Source organism: Sciurus carolinensis, chromosome 3 (assembly GCF_902686445.1).
Source record: "Sciurus carolinensis chromosome 3, mSciCar1.2, whole genome shotgun sequence".
Lineage (NCBI taxonomy): Eukaryota > Metazoa > Chordata > Mammalia > Rodentia > Sciuridae > Sciurus > Sciurus carolinensis.
The window spans coordinates 55,898,468-55,914,220 of NC_062215.1; positions in this window are offsets into that span (position 1 = coordinate 55,898,468).

Below are 15,753 nucleotides of genomic sequence, written 5' to 3' on the forward strand. Positions count from 1 at the left end.
CTGAGTTCAGCTATAAATGTTTAGTATTGCAGGTATAGAAGGGGAAGAAATATGACAATCACCAAGTTCTGCTAGAGAGTTGTCTGAGCTACCACTCCAGTTCTTGGTTGACTGTCTTCTTCCAACTCTTGAAAAAAGAACAGGATACAAACTGGCAGAATATCTGTCAAAATCCCTGTTTTGGATGTTCAGAAGAGTAGTTTAGTGGTGCAATCCATACCTTGACACCATATCAAAGTCTCCACTAAAGAAGAGCACTATTGTTTTTGCCTTGGGGTTAGGTTGGCAACAACAGATCCCCTGCCTCCCCTGACTCTGTAACTCCTTACCTAAAGCTATCTATTAAGTCTATACTGAAACTTGTTTCTTTTAATACAACCCATCCTTCCGTGTTAGGGTCAAAGGTGAAACACAGACTGCACTCCCAGGTTTGGTGCAGAAAGAACCTTTCTTTCCATGGGACAGAGCAAGTGTGAGAACACAGAGACACTGCCAGGAAAACCTGCCTACTGGTCAGCCTGGGGCCTTCCACTCCACGAGCATCTAAACCTCCCAAACCCTTGATGTGTACCAAGTAACCCCATAACTAAAAGAAACGCTTATTAACTGAGATTCTCTATAGGTGGAATCCAGGTACAGGGTCCTCTGTCTCAGGGACTCTCCCAGGCTGCAGTCAAGAGGCTGGGCTGGGCTACAATCTCATTACAAAGCTTGACTCAGGGACACCCCATCCCATGCTCATGTAAGATAGCCGCAGGATTCACTTCCTGGTGGGCTGTTGGACTGAGGTTATAATCTCTTGCTGGCTGTTGATGGGAAGCCACCCTCAGTGTCTTGCCATCTGGGTCTCTCCACAGAGCATGTCCCAGCATGGCTGTTTATTTCATTGAAGTGAGCAAGTGCCAAGAGCTAGAGAGTGTGAGTGAGATAGAAATCACAGGTTTTTGTAACCTAATCCTGAAAGTGATGTCACTGTTGTGTTTGTTAGAAGCAGGTCATTCAGTCCAGCCCACATCTAAGGGAGAGGGTAACTCAAGATGAATACTTAAAGGCAGGCGGCATCATGAGCTTTCATAGCTGCCTTCCACATGCCATTGAGGGTCTCCTATGCTAGAGTAGCAGTCTTCCTGCAGCTACCTGCTTCACTCACCCTAGCCTGTATGCAGCCCCACCACAGCCTTCTTCATCCACAGCAAAGCTTCTCTAGACCTGTAATGTGGCTGGGCTTCTGCCTACATCATTACCATAGGTGAGGGCTCATTTCCTGCAGTTTCCTTCCTTACAGTTGTGGCCATCTTTTCACCAAGGACACTGTTCTGGTCCCCACATGCAGCCTGTTGAACAACCAGGAACATAGGAAAACTCTGGCCAGATGTCCTAGTAGAATGGTGCACTCCATGGCCCACCCATGAAACCTGTTCTTAACAGAATCCATTATTCCCTCTTATGCCCAGCCTTTCCCTGTTCCATGACCACATTAACCTCCATCAAATAATTAAGGGCTTGACTTACCATGAGAGACCTTAAATGTCACCTTTCTGCCACCCAATATGTCTTTAAATGACATAGACTCTAATGAGATGTTCAAATATAGAAAACTGAATGACTCCTTGCTTTCACTGTGACATTTATTCAGCCGGAGTGATCTGACTACACCACTACATTACTTATAATTTCTACCTGACCTTGGGTGGTGAAGTGTAATCTTTAAGGAAACTATCCATTTAATCTCACTTGCCTTATTAGCATTTAATTAATATGACATATTTCCAGATGTACAAAGGATGTTAGGATTATAATTCAATTTTCCCCTCAAATGGCCAGTAGCCAAGGGCAGTGAGGCCATCTCTGGCACTGTTGAGTTCTGATCTGGGAAGTCGCCCGGATCTGGTGCTGCCTCCTGCCCCTCTGAGCACTGAGCAGGGATCATTCCAACTTTCACTGCAGAGGGAACAGCCAGACCCTCTGCCAGGACCTGCTCTCCCACTGACTTTCTTGCCCTGACCCCTCTCTTAGAGGTCTGAGTTTTGCCATACTGCTCAAGGTCAGTCTAAGGCATGGGACTAGAAAGAGATGCTTTTATGCACTGGATACCAGCAAACTCTCAGGTCTGAGAGCTACACTGACATGTAGACATCATATGCAAAATGCTTTATGCAGATTTTCAGTTGCAAAAGAACAACAGATGGAAATAAACCAGAGATCTCCCCATCTATAGTCACATTAAGCTCTGTAATTTACTCTCCCATTTTCCCACAGAGATGCCCCATTTTGATGTCTCTAGCTTGTCCTAATCCCATAAGTCACTGAGTAAGTCTTTCTTAAACTGACCAGTCCTTAGACATAGAGAATAATGCAACTCCAAGGAATGGAAAGAACATCCAATCTGGGATCAGGGAGACTCGGGTTTCAGAATTGACTCTACAACTAATTGGCTGTTCATCTTAAGCTGACACCTGAATATGACCTCATGACGTTGTCTCCCTTGCTAGAGCTCATTGGACCATTGGAGTCCTGTGACCTAAGCTGAGGCAATAAGAATCCCTGTTTTGGTCACTTGGATTTGGGCCTACAAGCCCCTGATCTGTCTGCTGAGTGTGTGGAATGAAGACACGTGAATGTGGGGCCCATCCAGCATGTACCATGGCATGCTGGGGTCTCTGCAAACAGCAACAGATGGCATCACTGTACTGAGAAAAGGAGGACCAAGAAGTAAATAATTCAGAGAGAGTGAGATAGTGTTTGTCAATATTAATGTTATAAGGACAACCAAAATCTAAGATGGAAATTCTATACCTAATCAAATCAGTTCCCTCAGTGGTCTCTGCTATCTCTAGTCCCTTTTCATGCTAATTTACTTTTTTTTGGGGGGGTGGGTGAGTACTGAGTATTGAACTCAGGAGCACTTAACTACTGAGCCACATCCCCAGCCCTAGTCTGTATTTTATTTAGAGACAGGGTCTCACTGATTTGCTTAGCATCTCACTTTTGCTAAGGCTGGCTTTGAACTAGAGGTCCTCCTGCCTCAGTCTCCCAAACTGCTGGGATTACAGGCGTGTGCCATGCTGTCTGGCCTGCTAATTTACTTTTTAAACTACATAAGTGAATCGACTTTCATTTTTTAAAATTTTTCTTTTGTTCAAATTAGTGACACAAGACAGTAGAATGCAATTATGCACTTTGGTATATCATACATAAATGTACAATTTCTCCTTTTTCTGATTGTACATGTTGTAGAATCACATTGGTCATGCAGTCATTTATGTACATGAGATAATAATGTCTGTTTCATTCTACTATCCTTCCTATCCCCATAACCCCTCCCTTCCCATCACTCCCCTCTACCTAATCCAAAGTAACTCTATTCTTCCCTAGTGCACCCTCATTGTGAATTAGCATCTGCATATCAGAGAAAACATTTGATCTTTGGTTATTTGGGACTGATTTATTTCACTTAGCATGATATTCTCCAACTCCATCCATTTACCGAAAAATGCCATAATTTCATTCTTCTTTAAGGCTGAATAATATTCCACTGTGTATATGTGCCACATTTTCTTTATCCATTCAACTGTTGAAGGGCACCTATGTTGGTTCCATAGTTTAGCTATTGTGCGTTGAGCTGCTATAAACATTGACATGGCCATATCACTATAATATGCTGATTTTAAGTCCTTTGGGTAGAAACTGAGGAGTGGAATAGTCAAGTGGTGGTTCTATTCCAAATTTTCTGAGGAATCTCCATATTGCTTTCCATAGTGGTTGCACTAATTTGCAGTTCCACCAGCAATGTATGAGTATATCTTTTCCCCACATCCTCACCAACATTTATTGTTGCCTGTATTCTTGATGATTGTTTTCCCATTTTTATAGTCTTTTTAATATATTTTCCCTCAATTCCTCTCCTTTTTTAACTTTCCTTTCCAAGCCCCTGATATTGTAACCAGTGGTGACAGTCATTTACAGTATTCTCTAAACTCACATAAATATATAAAATCATGTGTGGGGATATGTGTATCTCTATCTTTATCTCTGTACCTGAAGACATGGATATAAAAATGTAGGGGACAATCATTTATTTTTGCAAAAAATGTGATCATACAATGCACAGTTTTTGTTTTTGTTTTTAAAAAATGCCTTTATAGTACATAATGCACTGTATTCATTCCTTTAGAATGTAGCATAATACTACCCAGTAGGGAACTCTAAAATGGGTGAATACACCCCACTGGCCCAGAAAAAATATATTCAAACATCTGTCTCTGCTTATCTCATCTCTTTTAAATTTCTATCTTGTATTTATTTATCCTATGCTTAAAATATTAATATTTTCAAATAAATATCTATATTTTAGAGTAGATGCTATTTTTAAATGAGCAATCAAAATGCCTGGAGACTACTAGTCCCCAAACTCAGGGAATAATTTATTCATACATTTTCCTCTTGATGGAGATCCAGGATTTTTGTAGATGCTAAAACAAGTATCTCTACAAACTATGACACAAGAAGTATCACTCTACATGGACACTTAGTGCTTTGAATTCTATAGGACAGATTTCCAGAAGTAACATTTCTTATTTAAAGGGCATTCATAGTTTTAATGTCAATCAATATTCCTGATCTGCTCTCCGATACATCTGTAACAATTCAAATTTCCACCAGCAAATGGAATATGAGTTCGGTTGAAATTCATATTTCCATGAAATATGAATGCTTATTCTTCTGTATCTTTACAGACTTCAGGAGTTATTACTTTTTTCAACTTTTGCCAATCCAATAGGAGAGTTGAAAAACAGCATGCAATTTGAGAGCATCTTTAAGAGTATCTTTGTCTATGAGAAAGGGCATTAGACAAGATGACCTCCCTCCTAGCTGAAATAGTCATGATTCTCTAATTGCCTGTTTTCTGAGCTCACCTATTAGCAGGTGTGTGTTAGACCCCTTCACCAGGTGTTTGTGGATCCCAGAGACATCCTTGGAAAAATTGCTAGAAACTTAACAAATCCAGGGCTAGAAAGAAAGTTGAATGTGGTCCAAAAGATCATCTTGCCAATACTGCTCAGCTTGTAAAAAATCATTGAGGCCAAATCCTGTGATTTCATCCAGAACAAATAATAAAAAACAGTGTGTAAAATTTCCAGGATGAGCATATTCATAGTAAATATTTTAAGATCAATGGCTGCACAAAATGCATTTTCCTTGGAGGTTCGCTTTTCAAATAGCTTTGCATTAGAAGTGCTATTTCAATAAATATTCATGGGGAATTCATTGATGTGTTTTATTGACACTTAGAGCTAAAATTTCAAAGGTCCAGGAAAAAAAAAGATGCATGATACACTTCTTACCCTCTTAGGAGAAGTGGTGGAAACATAATATGCTTTGGGTTTATCATTATAAATTCCCCCAGGAAGGGCTCTGCACTTTTCATTCCTACTCTTTCCTAGCTCATCCAGGGGCAGATTACAGCCCGGTCAGGACAGAATTTGGCAAGAAGCACTGAGGGAGGAAGAGGAGATGAGAGGCTGGGGAGGTCTATGTACTGAGCCTTTTCAAAGTCTCCAGAGTTGTTCCTAACAGTTACCATTTAGCAAGTACCTCCTGTATGTCCAGCATCCTGCTTGAATCCTTCTGTGTGTTCTCTTCCTGTGTCTTCCCAGAGCCATGTGGTATAAGCACCATTATTATTTCTATTTTGCAGATGAGGAAACCAGGCTTCTGAAAAGTTCAGCTGTTTTCCCCCAATATTACACAGCTAGTTAAGTGGAAGAAAGATTGAGAGCCATGCCCATCCAGCTCCAATTCACTCTGTTATTAGCCCCTATGCACCCATCTACAATTCCCCAGGTCTGTAGGTGTTCACTGGGCCTGAAGAGTTTGGAGAAAGCTTGGTGTGGTACTGAATGCTTTCCTTTTTTTAATTTTTAAATTTGTTTTAATTAGCTATACATGATAGTAGAATGCACTTTGATACATCATACATAATGGAGTACAATTTCTCATTCTTCTGGTTATACGTGATGTACACTACCGTCAGTCATATACACATATATGTACATAGAGTAATAATGTCTGATTCATTCTACTCTTCTTCCTATCCCCATACACATTCCCCTCCCTTCACTCCCCTCTACCTAATTTAAAGTAACTCTATTCTTACCTAACCCACACCCCATGTGAATTAGCATCCCCATGTCAGAGAAAACATTCGGCTTTTGGTTTGCAGGGTTTGGTCTATGCTTTCTTCTTTGTCTCCCCTGCTTCATGCCTACTCTGGACATGAGGCATCCCACAGTCCCTGTGACATCATTCTTCTTGGCCCTTTTGCCTATGGCAGGAAACAAATCCACACAGCTAAAGAATTAGAAATCTGGCCACTTATTCCTGCCAATGTTTCTCAGTCTTGAGTAAATGTATTTATTTTTACAATTGCAAGCTTTACCCTTGGCAATGATCAGATCCAATTGTTCCCTTGCTTAAGATGCTGAAACCACTTCCAGTGCCAAAAGAATAAAACCCAAAGGTTTTGGCTTGGCTTTCAGGGTCCTTTGCATCTTGCCCATACAACCCTCCTTTCCGTAGCTATAATCCTCCATTTATGCTTCAGCCACTGTATATGATAGCTATTTCATCTACCTAAAATGTCTTTTCCCTCTCTGACCCTTCGAGTCTTAAATAGCCTTCAAGGCCAATTTGAGTGGACACCTTATCTAGGGAGTCTTTGTTATTCTCCCAGGCAAAATTAGTGGATTTCTCCTCTGGAATCCCCACGGTGCCATCTCCCTCCTTCTACTTGAGCCATCTTTGGTAATTCTTCATATCTGCCTTTGCAACTGGACTGTGAGTTCCTTAGGGAAGGGGCTGTGTTATTCCTTTTTCTACAGCACCCCACTTGTCAATTGGCTCCAAGTAGTAGCAACAGTGACATCAACAGCAGTAATAATAGTTAACATTTACAGAGGATTTAAAAAGCGATTTTACTCAATCCTCAGAATAATCTCATGAGGAAGATTAACGATAAGGAAACAGTGTTTCTGAGAGATGTGGAAAAATGGCAGTTCCTGAGCTAACCACTCTGACCCACTGGCTTTAATGGTACTCATTAAATGTCTGTGGAATTAATAAGTAAACACATTAATGATTAAATGAGTCATAAGGAGAAAAAGTCACATGGTTCCAGAAAACTCACCCATTCCACTGACTAAAATAAGGCATTTTCTTGGGTTAGAATCCAAGAAATGATAGCATCCTCTTCCATCAATCAGTGGTTGCCTTCCTCCTGCTCAGGAAAACCTCCATGGCACACTTATTGTAGAAACCATGCCAATGGGTGTCATTCCAAACACATTTCCAAGAGATGTAGGACACCATTCAGGGTCCAAGACAAACTCTGACTACCTTTGGGAGGACAGGGTCTTAAAACTGCCCCCAAGCCAGTGGAAGTGGGTGACCAGGCTCATTTGCTGGGTCAAACACTAATCTTGAGGCCACTTAGCGCCAGAGAGCAGTATAGGCAGAAGTTTGGAAGAAAGCCAGTGGATGTAGGAAAGAAGAGAAAAGGTGGAGTGAGCAGGCCATGAGAGGTGGACGCCAGGCTGCAACTGCAGGAGTCACAGGTTCAGACAGAACCAAGGACATGGGCCTGAAAATATGAGAGGTTCAGCTATAACCAAGTCTCTGTCCTGGAGAAGCCATGGTGCTGGGAGAGCATAAGGCAGACATGCTTAGCTCAGGGAGATGACGCATCACTAGGGGCTTAGCCAGGGGTAAACAAACATGGTGCAGCCCACCCCCCGTGCTGGTGACCACCCAACCCTTCTGGTGCGCTGAAGAGGGAGAGAGTCCTGCAGCATCCCCTGAGCTCCCTCTTCCCACTTGACCTTCACAGGGAAGATTCTGGGGACATAGGAACATACACATAAACACACTTTCTCAGACACACACAAACACTCATACGTATACACAATTTCACATGCACACTCACACTTATGTACACATACTTTATCTCACACCTAAATACATGCATTCATTTGTTCATACATTTCTCAAACACACAAACATACACACACAGATATATACATTTGCCGTACATGAATATATGTAAGTGTATAAACATGAACACACATATGAAAATGCAGGCACACAATTTCTATCTCACACATACACATATTTACACATGAACACACACACATGCACACAGGCACATGGACACACACATATCATACATGTATGCACACATATTCACATACTCCACCCTCTTGACAGTTTGTCAGGCTTCCTAAGCACAGGTAAATGGATGGGTTTCATTTCTGGAGATAAACCTGCTGTTCTGAAATTCAGTGAACTAGGTTCTTCCCCCTGAGGGACTGCTATTAGCTCCTTAATCCTCATTTTCATTCTTGATGACTTGCTGGCCTTGCACATGATAGGAAAGTTGACCTTGAGGTCAGCAGTCAGCGAGGGGCCAGAGAAAAGAATTACAAGGTCAAAGAAGCATGAAGAAAAAGAAAATGCATTTCATGCAGAGGATTTAATTTTCAGTTAGGAAGATTGAAATAATTTCCTAGTTTTTGGAAACACATGAAAGTATTTTTCTTTCTGAACTCAAGAGGCAGCTCTGGAGGCTGTTAACCACCTTGCAGGGTGTTCAACAATCTGGTCCTCCCTTCAGAAAAACTGAGAACCAGTGGCAGTGGGGTCTAAAGTCTCTGCCAGAATCTCAAGGCATAGCATAGAGAAGTTCCAACCAATTCAACTGAATCCATCCATCCATCCATCCATCCATCCATCCATTATCCATGCATCTGTCCATCCATCCATCTATCCATCATCCATCCATCTAACCATTCATTCATTCATGCATATAGCCTCTGTTCATTCATTCATATTATTAACATTTATTATCCTTTGGCGTGGCCTTGGAGTTCAGGTCCCCTGAAAGGACTTTCAGCATCCTCTGAATTGTCCATGAAAAGGGAGGGCTACTGGCTCATCCTTTCCTAATTCAAATGCAAACCAGAGGATAAAGCCTCTCAGGTGTGAAACTCCCCTAGCTTGAGAATAATGCAGCAGATAGCATTGGGCCTGGCCCAGTCAGACTGTCTGGAAAGACCTGCTGATTCAGGATAACAGGAACCCCATGTTTAAATGCCCACAACAAACTTCATACTTTCTGTCTTTGAAAGTCTTTCATGATGGAAGCGAGGCTGAACGATTATGTAAGAGTGCTTTTTGTGACAAGTTTATGGGTGTATTCTGAAAGAAGCAAACATATGCCTATTAAGCTTGGGGAGAATTATCAGTGAATGTTTTTAAATGACCAATAAAAATGAAATTATTGCTCATTGTTTTTTATGGATCATAATGTGTTTTTTTTTTTTTTTCTTATGGAACTATCTAACAAACTCCTCTCCTAGACACAGGCCCCTAATTACATAGTTAACACACAGTAATCCATGCAAGTGGGTTCTTGCCTGTCATAATTCATCTTCATAAATGTAATTGGCCCAATGAAAGGGACCACAAAATAATTCTGTAAAGAAGAGATGGATTCAATTAAAAAAAAAAAAGTTTTATTTTTCTCTTTTCCAAAACTATAGCTTGGGATAGGAATTTTTAAAGAACATACTAGATTTTTTCCCTCAGATTTGCACCCCCACCCCAATTCATTTCTCCACTATTTATTGATTTATTGAGGCCCATTCTATTCAAATCATTGGCTAAATACTGGAGTAAATCAAAACTTGAAACAAACTCCCTGTGCATGGAACTGGCAATCAATTGGGGAAGTAGGTATGTAGCAGTAGGCAGAAACGATGGTGATACAAGGTCAATAGCAAGAGATTCAGAGTAAGGCTAAAAGAGTTCAGAGGCAATGTGGTTGCTTCCTGCTGGGTAATCAGGGAAGCCATGATGGGAGAAGTGGAATCTGAGCTTAACTGTGAACAATGAAGGGCTGGGTGGCAAGTAGGAAGGTAAATGGTCACTTCCAGGAGCTGAAGTAGAGGTGAGCTCACTCAAGACTAATGTGGCAATGATTTTAGCACGGTGCAGGCAGGTAAGAGGTGGTAAAAGATGGAGTGGAAAGAGGTTGAAGGTTGCTATGAAGTGAGGGAAATATTTTTTAACAAGTTTTAGCTCAAGACTGTGCTCACCTTCCCTTCCACATATACAATGAAGATTAATGGATACTTTCAGTAGAGCACACCTTCTTGCCAGACCCTGTGCTGGGGCTATGTAGAGATCCAGATGATTTTAGGTACCAAGCCTACCCCCAGCAACTCAGAAGGGAAGTAGAAATGATGATGTGACCAACACTAGTTTGAACTTGTATCTGTGTTTATTGGAGGATGGAGGATGTCACTGTTTAAATGTGGTTATTTGTCCCAGATAAACTCACTATCCATAGTCTCTATCACAGTAGGCATCATTAGCATGGAGCTCTAGTTGCTTCCAAGGTAAAAATTTTTGGACCATTTACAGCCAAATACTTATTTTTTCTCTAACTCAGTCACCAACATTTTCTTCCTTGAAAATCTGAATGAGCCTAGTAAAGATGCTGAGAAGAAATTCTCAGGGAGACAGGAGGGGAATGCCAATGAGAATCACAAAGCAGAATCCAGGAGGATGGGAAATTTCAGGAAGAAAGTAGTTGACAGTGTCACAAGCTGTAGACAATTAAAATAAGAGAAAGGTTGAGAAGTGTTCATTGGATTTAGTGTGGAGAAAATCATTAATGACGGGATGAGAACCAGGGGGCAGAGGTCAGAGGCAATACCATGAAGAGTGAGTGGGCCTAGAGAGGGACCTAGTCAATGCCTGCTGTTTACACCTCTGCTTAATGGTTTTGATTTTTATTCTTATCAATGGACCTAATAACTCTTGGGAAATCATATAGTTTTTTAAATGTGTACATTGTGTGCTACTATGGCATTTTTACCTTGGAGGAACTTTGTGATGGCTTGGTGGTTCCTAGCCTTTCATGGGACAAAAACTCCAACTCAGTAACTTGAATGCAGTGACTTTCCTTCTCTCTTTACCCCACAATGTCTGCTTATTCTTTCTGCTTATCTCACTTTTTGGTTCCCTCCTTTTTATCTTTATGACTTTCTTTGTGGTTGACTGAAATTTTGGTTCCAAATCTTCAATGTTTTTAACAGGATTTTACTTGCATGCTCTTTCCGTGGTCTAGTGATCTATAGAGGATACTTCCCTCCTCCTTGACTTTTGGGTTGACTGTATAACTCATTTGAGCTAATGAGATATTAGCAAATTAATGCAATCAGAGGTTTTAAAAGTTGTTGTGAAGTTGAGTTTGTTCTATCTATACTCTGGTGATCCACCATGAGATTAATGTGCCAGGGAGATGCTGCCTCTTCAGACTGAGCCCCAGAAGGAACATGTGAAATAGACCCAAGTCTGTCCTGTAGCCTGGAGTCATGCCCAGGCAACCTCTAACATGAATGAGATCCACCCAGCTGAGCCCAGCTAGATCAGTCATACTGTAAGCCATTCTTTAAAAAAAGTCATTCTTATTTTAAGCCACTGATTTTGGGGTTGGTTTGTTTGGCAGCATTTCTGAAGAATCAGCTAACTAACCCATCTTGCTAGTTCAAGTACTTGAACTCTCATTCTTGCAAGACTAACTATTGATACAGAGAACTAGATAACCTCAATCATCATTGCAAACAAGGAAAACCCTCCCTTTAGGGTTTTTCAATATTTCTTCCAAAAGGTTTATTCCTTCTTCCATTCATTTGTTCCCACAGTCAACAAATGACTACTTGTGTAAAACTTTAGCAAAGGCACTGGGGGTAATTATACATTTGAATGAGACACATTCTACCCTTTACATAAAAGTGAAAGCCATGTGCACAAATAATTACACCCCAAGGTACCTGCCATATTTCTTACCCTAAAGCAAGCCAAGTAGAGATAAAGTGATCATTCTTGCAAAAGCCCTTGTTTATACTTAAAAGCAATTATCTGTGGGTATGTTAAAAAATCTATAGTAATTATGAGCTTGTCTTTTTCTTTTGCACAGATCACATCAGCCAGTGAAGAAGTGCAATGCAAGACAGTCTTACCATATGTCAATATCAAATACATTTTCCTTTAAAGTGTGCTTTGTGCATCCTTCTGGAAGATGGGGAACGAAATGCACTTGTAAACAGGCAGAAATGATTCACAGGATCGTGATTGCTTTTCATCAGCTGCATCAATTACATACAGCAATGGGACTTGGTGAAATACATTTACAACTTGCTAAAAACACTCCTTGAAACAATTCAGACCTTGTTAAATCCTGGTGTGCTCAGCCGAGCATGGCTGGACTGGCAATCGGCAGAGCTTAGTCCAAGCTGACTTCAGCCAAGAGGAATGGCATGCTGGGGTAAAGATTCCTTCTGATCTTTCTTTCCATTGTCATGAGTTGAAGGACCAGGAAGTATAGATTTCTATTAGAATGTTAAAAGCATCCAATCTATCATCAAACCAATTGACCATATTAGTCCAGATGATGGAGTAATGATGGATGTAAGTAAAACAATAAATAACGTGGTTCTGCCCTCAGGTTGCTTATGATCTCATAGGAGATACTGATAAACACACCATAAACACACCATAATTGCTGTGATAGCTGGTCACATGTTTCAGTTCTGGCCAATGAAAAGTAGGTGGAACTCTTGGTGAGCTCATCAGTTTCTGAATAAAAAGACAGTTTTACGAGAAATACTTTTTTTTTTTTTTTTTATCATCTTGCCAGAAACACATGCGGAAGAACCAGCCAACTTGAGACTGTGAGGGTGAAACTTGGGACAATAAAGCAGAAAACTGGAAGGAACTGATTTTCAATTGACATCCTTGGGAACCTGCATAAACTCTATTTTACTTAATTCCAACACTTTGTCTTGGGAGGAATAGTTCTCACATAAGCCACTTTCCCCCTTAAGCTACTCTTTGTGTATACTATACAGGTAAACACATTCATAACCCAAAACAAGAAAAGTGGCTGGAGCACAGGAAGAATTTAATAAATGCTATTGGCAACACTGATGCTGTGACTATGCAGTGTGATCAGTGGCATGATGAGCGAAACACAGGAAACCGTCAGACCACTCAGGAGGGTGTCTAGTCTATACCACACATGGAAACTCTTGGAGAAGGAAACACTGAGGCAGAAACATGGAAGGTCAGAGGGGGTGGGATGCAATTCTAATGTTGAAGTCTTTTAAAATCATTTCTTCTTCTTGTCCACCCTGTCTTCCCATTCCACAGAACTTCAACCTAGAATGTTCCAATGGGTTCTGAACAAGCCTCTACCTTTAGTCTTGCCCAGACCATCTTCCATTCTTGTTTCCAGAGAAACCTTCCCCAGTGAGGCGTGGTCATGTCCTACCTATGAATGAAAGCCTCCCAAGAGTGACCCCCCTCTTACACAGGGTTTCTCAAAGTTTTCATCAAAAGCCCTGTAAGAACAAACCTGTGCCTCCAAGAAGGTTGTAGCAAGGCCTGAAAAGCTGCAAAATATATTTGCTCTTTTATGCTAAAAATATCATAGCATTTTTTTATGTTTTTATTTTATGACACATTCTTAATTGGTTCTAATGTGAAAATGTTTTACTTACCTCCTAATGGATTTAATTCATGTCTAGGAAGATGTGCTATCTTTACTCAGTGGTTCTGAGTCCCCTCAAAATCATGTTCTACACGGAGAGAGTGTGCCAGAGTTCCCCGTCTCTGCACGGAGATGGCACCTACTTGACCTGTGATACCTCCTTGCTTTCCTCATGCCAACACTTCCTCACTTAACATCCTTCATTCCTGACCATCTGTCCAAATTCTCTGCTTGTACCTGTGTTGTGGCACCCACTATGTCATAGTTTGAGCAATAGAGTCTTCAATCTCTGATTAAATTGTGAATCTTTCAAGGTCAAGGGCTGAATTTGATTCAGTTTTCCATTTATTATTATGTAACAAATTACCCCCAAACCTAGAGGCTTAAAGCCATCATTTTATTTGGCTCACAGTTTTGAGTGAAGAATTCAGGAAGAGCCCAGCCGAGTAGTCTCTCCTACAGTTTGCAGTCACATACCAGAGGGGCTGCAGTCATCCAAAAGCTCCACAGAAGCAGGATGTGCAAGGGACCCCTGTTGCCTGGCTGGCAGGGAATGCTGACTGTCATCTGGGAGCTCTGAAGGTGCTGTCAACTGGAGCATCTATGTGCAGCCTCTCTAGCCAGGTTTCCTCAGGTGGCTCCCTGAGAGCAAGTGTCCCAAGAGAACCAAGAGGAAGCTGTGTGACCTTTCCTGACCCAACCTCAGAAGTCATATGGTCTCACATCCAATCACATCTTATTGGTTGCAAGTAAGTCAACATAGATTCAAGGAGTGGGAGTTAGACTCCACCTCTTGCTGCTCACATTATAGAAAAGCATGTGGGGTGAAAGCAATTATTGACATTCTCTGGAAAACACAGCCTACCATTGTGAGCATCCCAGCATTTATCCCAGTGTATCATGAATGAATGGGATCCAAGAGTCCCTCCAAACTGCCACTATTTCCCAGGATGAAATTTTTCACGTGGAAGGGAAGTGAAATAACTTTCTCCTTTCTAAAACCTTTTCTCCAGCACTCATTCTGTCTCTTCCTACCTGAAGATGACAGTTGAAGCCAAGAGATGCAGAAAGAGCAAGAGGAAGGGAGAGAGAGGGAGGAGGAGGGAGGGGGGCTGGAAGATTTCCCACTCTTGGGAAGATGAAAAATAAGTTCCTCCTTGGTATTTCCTACTGCCACCAAGCTTCAGTTTTTCTTCCCTACTCCAGAAAGGAAATAGAATGGTTGGAATTCATTTTGAACATAGATTAATGGTCAATAAAAGAAATGCAAATCAAGCTTGGTTTCCCCACCGGAACAATTTCTGTCCCCTTGCTCAGAGCTTCAATCTTCCACCTCCCCATTAGGGCAAAGAGGGCTTTTGGCTAGTTCATTTCTTCAAGCCCCTGCTGCAGTTAAACTCTATGATTTCCTCCAGAGCCACTCCCACCCAACCTAGCACGGCATGGGCCTCCCGGGGAGAGGCAGCCTGTCATTCAGAGAACTCTCCTTCTCCAAAATCTAATAGCCCCTCATCTCCCATTACGAGTTCAGTTATGGGAGTCTTCATAGCAGGTGTCATTAAATAGACATTAAGACCCAACAGGGCATGTTTTACGGGACCATTACCATATGCCTGATGTTTGCTGTGACAAATGGAGATCCAGCCAACCACACCATGTGATAATGGGCCAGGAAACACCCCCTGGGGTGAGGTAATGTGATTAGAAGATGAAGCTCTCATTGTTTAATGCCATCCATTGGAAGGGACTGATTCCTCTTTGCTGACTCGTCTTAAAGTCAGGTTTTGCTCTCTTCTTCCTGGGTCAATCAGGTACTCAGTAAGGGGAGATGGAGACCATCTAGCCAGTCATGGTCAGATTGAGCATGTTTCAAGGAAGTTTGCATTGTGATTCAAAGACCAAACTGCCTCAGTTTCTCTCAAGATGATTGGACTTTGGGAGATAGAGGCAAAATAGCAAAAGTGAGAGAGTTCCTTTCTACCCATTTCCCTAATATTATAACATCATGCATAATCTGAGTTCATTTGCCAAAACTGAGACATTAATATTGGTGCAATATGATTACTTAAACTAGAGACTTTTATTTGTATCTCTCATGTCTCTGCTCATGTTCTTTTCTGTTCCATGGTCAAATTCAGGAA